Source organism: Arachis duranensis, chromosome 5 (genome assembly GCF_000817695.3).
Source record: "Arachis duranensis cultivar V14167 chromosome 5, aradu.V14167.gnm2.J7QH, whole genome shotgun sequence".
NCBI lineage: Eukaryota > Viridiplantae > Streptophyta > Magnoliopsida > Fabales > Fabaceae > Arachis > Arachis duranensis.
The window spans coordinates 69,011,105-69,018,660 of NC_029776.3; the positions used below are offsets into that span (position 1 = coordinate 69,011,105).

Sequence of the window (7,556 nt, forward strand, 5' to 3'; positions counted from 1 at the left end):
ACCTAACTACTTTTCTATCTCTAATTTTCGAAAATCACTAACCATTTTTCAGAAACAATTTTCCAAAACTCCTCTCTCTCATCTCCTTCTATTTATTTATTTATTTACTAACACTTTTCTTCATCTAAAAATTCGAACCCTCTCTTCTCCTCTGTGTTCGAATTTTTTTCTTCTCCTTCTTCTATTCTTCTCTTCTTCTACTCACATAAAGGAATCTCTATACTGTGACATAGAGGATTCCTCTTCTTTTCTGTTCTCTTCTTTTTCATATGAGCAGGAGTACGGACAAGGACATTCTTGTTGAAGCAGATCCTGAACCTGAAAGGACTCTAAGGAGCAAGCTAAGGGAAGCTAAAGCACAACCCTCTGGAGAGGACTTGACAGAAACATTCGAAAAAGAAGAATATATGGCAGCCGAAAATAACAACAATGCCAACAATACAAGGAAGATGCTTGGTGACTTCACTACACCAAATTCCAACTTACATGGAAGAAGCATCTCAATCCCTGCCATTGGAGAAAACAACTTTGAGCTAAAGCCTCAATTAGTTTATCTGATGCAACAGAATTGCAAGTTTTATGGACTTCCATCAGAAGATCCTTTTCAGTTCTTAACTGAATTCTTGCAGGTCTGTGATACTGTCAAGACCAATGAGGTTGATCCTGAGGTCTATAGGCTTATGCTTTTCCCTTTTGCTATAAGAGACAAAGCTAGAGTATGGTTGGACTCTCAACCTAAAGACAGCCTGAACTCTTGGGATAAGCTGGTCACGACTTTCTTAGCCAAGTTCTTTCCTCCTCAAAAACTAAGCAAACTTAGAGTGGATGTTCAAATCTTCAGACAAAAAGAAGGTGAATCCCTCTATGAAGCTTGGGAAAGATATAAGCAACTGACCAAAAAGTGTCCTTCTAACATGCTTTCAGAATGGACCATCCTGGATATATTCTTTGATGGTCTGTCTGAATTGTCTAAGATGTCATTGGACCATTCTGCAAGTGGATCTTTCACCTAAAGAAAATGCATGCAGAAGCTTAGGAACTCATTGACATGGTTTCAAATAACCATTTCATGTACACTTCTGAAAGGAATCCTGTGAGTAATGGGACGCCTTAAAGGAATGGAGTTCTTGAAATTGATGCTCTGAATGCCATATTGGCTCAAAACAAAATCTTGACCCAACAAGTCAATATGATATCTCAGAGTCTGAATGGATTACAAAATGCATCCAACAGTACTAAAGAAGCATCTTCTGAAGAAGAAGCTTATGATCCTGAGAACCCCACAATGGTAGAGGTAAATTATATGGGTGAAGCCTTTGTCAACACCTATAACCCTTCATGGAGAAATAATCTGAATTTTTCATGGAAGGATCCACAGAAGCAAGGCTTCAATAATAACAACGGTAGAAGAAACAGGTTTAGCAATAGCAAGCCTTTTCCATCATCTTCTCAACAACAGACAGAGAATTCTGAGCAGAGCCCTTCTAGCTTAGCAAACATAGTCTCTGATCTATCTAAGGCCACTTTAAGTTTCATGAATGAAACAAGGTCCTCCATTAGAAATTTGGAGGCACAAGTGGGTCAGCTAAATAAGAAAAATACTGAAACTCCTCCTAGTACTCTCCCAAGCAATACAGAAGATAATCCAAAAAGAGAGTGCAAGGCCATTGATATAATCATCATGGCCGAATCCAAAGAGGAAGGGGAGGACGTCTGAGAACTATTCTTCCTCTGAAGAGGATGAAGATGTAACTGAAGAGCAAGTTGCTCAATATCTAGGAGCCATCATGAAGATGAATGCCATGTTGGTTGATAATGAGACTTGGGAAGATGAACCTCCCTTGCTCATTAGTGAACTAAATACATGGGTTCAGCAAACTTTACCTCAAAAGAAACAAGATCCTAGTAAATTTTTAATACCCTGTACCATAGGCACCATGACCTTTGAGAAGGCTCTGTGTGACCTGGGTCAAGTATAAATCTTATGCCACTCTCTGTAATGGAGAAACTGGAGATCTTTGAGGTATAAGCTGCAAGAATTTCATTAGAGATGGCAGACAAGTCAATAAAATAAGCTTATGGATTGGTAGAGGACATGTTAGTGAAGGTTAAAGGCCTTTACATCCCTGTTGATTTCATAATCCTAGACACTGGAAAGGATGAGGATGAATGCATCATCCTTGGAAGACCCTTCCTAGCCACAGCAAGAGCTGTAATTGATGTTGATAGAGGAGAGCTAGTCCTTCAATTAAATGGGGACTACCTTGTGTTTAAAGCTCAAGGATCTTCCTCTGTAACCATGGAGAGGAAGCATGAAAAGCTTCTCTCAATACAAAGTCAAACAAAGCCCCCACAGTCAAACTCTAAGTTTGGTGTTGGGAGGCCACAACCAAACTCTAAGTTTGGTGTTGAACCCCCACATTCAAACTCTAAGTTTGGTATTGGGAGGTCCCAACAATGCTCTGATTACCTGTGAGGCTCCATGAGAGCTCACTGTCAAGCTATTGACATTAAAGAAGCACTGATTGGGAGGCAACCCAATTTTTATTTATCTATATTTTTATTGTTCTTTAATGTTTTATTAGGTTTATGATCATGTGGAGTCACAAAACAATTACAAAAATTAAAAACAGAATCAAAAATAGGAGAAAAAAAGCACACCCTAGAGGAAGAGCTGTCTGGCGTTTAATGCCAGAAACGAGCACCAAGCTGGCGTTTAACGCCAGAAACATGCATCAGGCTGGCGTTAAATGCCAGAAACAAGCTGCAGTCTGGCGTTAAACGCCAGGATTGTCTATAGAGGGCATTTTACACGCCTAAAGGGTGCAGGGATGAGAAATCCTTGACACCTCAGGATCTGTGGATCCCACAGGATCACCTCAGGATATGTGGACCCCATAGGATCCCCACCTACCTTATCCCTCTCTCTCACACCTTTTCATAACACTCTTCCCCAAACATCATTCACCAATCACCTCAATCACTCTTCCCCATCACCTCTCCACCACTCACCTCAATCACTCTTCCCCATCAATCCCCACCTACCTTCAAATTCAAAATCTCTTTCCCACCCAAACCCACCCTAAATGACCGAACCTAAACTCTCTCTTCTCCCCCTTGGCCGAAACCCCAAACCCTCCCTTCCATATCTTCTTCTACTTCTTTTATTCTTTCTTCTTTTGCTCGAGGACGAGCAACATTTTAAGTTTGGTGTGGTAAAAGCATAGCTTTTTTGTTTTTCCGTAACCATTTATGGCACCTAAGACCGGAGAAACCTCTAGATAGAGGAAAGGGAGGACAAAAGCTTCCACTTTCGAGTCATGGGAGATGTAGAGATTCATCTCAAGGGTCCATAGCTCAGTAGTAGAGCATTTAACTACACATCAAGAGAGCCCACTCATGGACCTCAACAAGAGCATGAGGAATTCCCTCATCAAGAAATCCCTGCGATGCCTCAAGGGATATATTTTCCTCCACACAACTATTGGGAGCAACTAAGGATAGAAGCACCAAAATCACTAGGGACGAAGCAATAGAGGCAAGGAAAAGACATAGAGGAGCTCAAGAGCACCATTGGTTCTTCAAGAGGAAGACGCCACCCACACTAAGGTGGACTCATTCCTTAATTTCCTTGTCTATTTATTTTTTGTTTTCGGTTTTTGAGCTTCATGTTTGGCTATGTTTGTGTCTTAATTACATGATCATTAATGTCTAGTGTCTATGTCTTAAAGCTATGAATAACTCCATGAATCCTTCACCTCTCTTAAATGAAAAATGTGCTTAAAAACAAAAGAACAAGAAGTACTTGGATTTCAAATTTTATCTTGAAATTAGTTTAATTATTTTGATGTGGTGGCAATACTTTTTGTTTTCTGAATGAATGCTTGAACAGTGCATATTTTTGATCTTGTTGTTTATGAATGTTAAAATTGTTGACTCATGAAAGAATGATGAACAAAGAGAAATGTTATTGATAATCTGAAAAATTATGAAATTGATTCTTGAAGCAAGAAAAAGTAGTGAATAAAAAGCTTGTGAAAAAAATGGCGAAAAAAATAAATAATAAAAGAAAAAGAAAAAAAAACAAGCAGAAAAAGCCAATAACCCTTAAAACCAAAAGGCAAGGGTAAAAAAGATCCAAGGCTTTGAGCATCAATGGATAGGAAGGCCCAAGGAAATAAAATCCAGGCCTAAGTGGCTAAATCAAGCTCTCCCTAACCATGTGCTTGTGGCATGCAGGCCCAAGTGAAAAGTTTGAGACTGAGTGGTTAAAGTCGTGATCCAAAGCAAAAGAGTCTGCTTAAGAACCCTGAACACCTCTAATTGGGGGCTTTAGCAAATCTAAGTCACAATCTGAAAAGGTTCACCAGTTATGTGTCTGTGGCATTTATGTATCCGGTGGTAATACTGGAAAACAAAGTGCTTAGGGCCACGGCCAAGACTCATAAAGTAGCAATGTTCAAGAATCAACAAACTAAACTAGGAGAGTCAATAACACTATCTGAATTCTGAGTTCCTATAAATGCCAATCATTCTAAACTTCAAAGGATAAAGTGAGATGCCAAAACTATTCAAAAGCAAAAAGCTACTAGTCCCGCTCATCTAATTAGAGCTAAGCTTCATTGATGTTTTGGGATTTATAGTATATTCTCTTCTTTTTATCCTATTTGATTTTCAGTTGCTTGGGGACAAGCAACAATTTAAGTTTGGTGTTGTGATGAGCGGATAATTTATATGCTTTTTGGCATTGTTTTTAGGTAGTTTTTAGAAAGATCTAGCTAATTTTAGGGATGTTTTTATTAGTTTTTATGAAAAATTCACATTTCTGGACTTTACTATGAGTTTGTGTGTTTTTTCTGTGATTTCAGGTATTTTCTGGCTGAAATTGAGGGACTTGAGCAAGAATCTGATAGGAGGCTGACAAAGGACTGCTGATGCTGTTGGATTCTGACCTCCCTACACTCGAAATAGTTTTCTGGAGCTACATAACTCCAAATGGAACACTCTCAATTGCGTTAGAAAGTAGACATCCAGGGCTTTCCAAAAATATATAATAGTCTATACTTTATTTGAGTTTAGATGACGCAAACTGGCGTTCAACGCCAGTTCCATGCTGCATTCCGGAGTAAAATGTCAGAAACACGTCACAAACCAGAGTTAAATGCCAAAAACACGTTACAACTTGGCGTTTAACTCCAAGAGAAGCCTCTGCACGTGTAAAGCTCAAGCTCAGCCCAAGCACACACCAAAGTGGCCCCCAGAAGTGAATTTCTGCACTTAGACTTATTTTTGTAAACCCTAGTAACTAGTTTAGTATAAATAGAACTTTTTATTATTGTATTTACATCTTTGATCAGTCTATGTGATCTTAGACATTGGGGGCTGGCCTCTCGGCCATGCTTGGACCTTGTTCTTATGTATTTTCAACGGTGGAGTTTCTACACACCATAGATTAAGGTGTGGAGCTCTGCTGTACCTCGAGAATTAATGCAAAGTACTACTACTTTTCTATTCAACTCTCGTTTATTTCTATTTTAAGATATCCATTCGTGCCTAAGAATCTGATGAATGTGATGATTATGTGACACTCATCATCATTCTCAACTATAAATGCGTGCCTGACAACCACTTCTGTTCTACAAGCAAACAAGCTAGAATGAGTATCTCTTGGGTTCCTTAACCAGAATCTTCGTGGTATAAGCTAGAATCCATTGGCAACATTCTTGAGAATCTGAAAAGTCTAAACCTTGTCTGTGGTATTCTGAGTAGGATTCAGGGATTAAATGACTGTAAAAGCTTCAAACTCGCGAGTATTGGGCGTAGTGACAAATGCAAAAGGATCAATGGATCCTATTCCAGCATGATCGAGAACTGATAGATGATTAGCCGTGCTGTGACAGGGCACCTGGACCATTTTTACTGAGAGGACGGACGGTAGCCATTGACAATGGTGATCCCCCAACATACAGCTTGCCATGGAAAGGAATATGCACGATTGGATGGAGACAGCCAAAAAGCAAACGTTCAAAGAGCCATAAGCAGCTTCATATGCTTATCTGAAATTCCCACCAATGAATTACATAAGTATCTTTATCTTTATTTTATACTTTATTTGTCTTTATTTTTGAAAACCATTATAACCATTAGAATCCGCCTGACTGAGATTTACAAGATGACCATAGCTTGCTCCATACCAACAGTCTCCGTGGGATCGACCCTTACTCACGTAAGGTTTATTACTTGGACGACCCAGTGCACTTGCTGGTTAGTTGTGCGAGGTTGTGAAGAAAGTTATGAGATTATAAACGCGCATACCAAGTTGAGCACCATTGTTAGAGATCACAATTTCGTGCACCACCTGTACTACGACTACCATAGAAGATACGAACACATGACACAAAATTGCTTCAACCTCAAACTAGAACAAGCCATCCAAGATGGAAAACTCTTTGAGTTTGCCAAAATTATTCGAGATCCCAAAAGGTTGAAAGGCTAGGGAGAGGTCACCAAAGCATGAAGTTCGAAATCCCAAAATGGTGAGACTGGAGCACCACGAAAGCCCGAGAACTGACCCAACAATAATAGTAAATGTTATCATCATGAAATATGTGCCTGAATAAACCAAATCCGAATTGAAAAAAGATCTTTAGGTGCTAGCCATAAAAACCGAAGGAAGAACCCCCTCCCTTCGGAGGAGGATACGATTATGGTGGCTACCCAAAGCGGGTTAGGAATTTTCCTCAAAACAAGATAGGCGTTGCAAGTATAGTTCCCAACCCAACAATTGGCCAACAACCAAAGTTTGAATTCAAAGATGTCAGTTTTCAAAACCAATTCTATTCCGGGAGTTTTCAATTCCTAGGTTGTCTCCCAGGACACTTGAGACCAATGAGTGTACAATTCCGGTTGTGATGCTCAAGGGGTTTTCAATAAAGAGATGAACATATAAAAAAATAAAAGAACATTCAAAATTGTAATAAATGAACTAATAAAGGAATTAAAGAACTAACTATGTAATACAGACAAGTAAGGTATAAAAAGGATTGAGGTAATTGTGTGTGAATGGTTTAAAGCATAAATGGAATCTTGGCTTGGAATGAGCTAAGGGTCCTTTCCTTGTTGAAACCACAACTATGACAATTAGAATGGATTAATCTCACTTAATCAAACCTCACATCGGAGAGTAAGTTAAATGAGAATAAGTGTTCTTCACCCACAAATCCTAACTTACTTGCTAATTACCTCAGCAACAAATTAGCATTAGTGGGAACAAGAACAATTAACAACCAAAGAATCATCACTAAATTTGGACATTCCAACTCTAGGAACCCAATTGCTCATTTTTCCCAAGCCAAGGGATAGAAATTTAGCCTATAATCACAATTGACATTTTGTCAAACACTTGGTGGGCAAAAACATTAAACATGAGAAAAATGAGAAAATGCTTGAAACTATGAGCAACAAATAATCACAATCAACAATACTAGCTCAAACAAGCATATAACAATCATCAATCATCAAAATCATCAACAACAAATCAAATTGCAAAAAGTATA

At 38.8% G+C, this 7,556-nt stretch overlaps 1 non-coding gene across 1 annotated transcript; it reads right to left on the bottom strand.

Annotated features, from left to right (window-relative positions):
- Window positions 1-812: 812 nt before the first annotated feature.
- On the bottom strand, window positions 813-920 carry LOC127748171 (small nucleolar RNA R71). The gene has a single exon (XR_008010114.1). It is a non-coding gene; the product is annotated as a small nucleolar RNA R71 (small nucleolar RNA).
- Window positions 921-7,556: the final 6,636 nt, after the last annotated feature.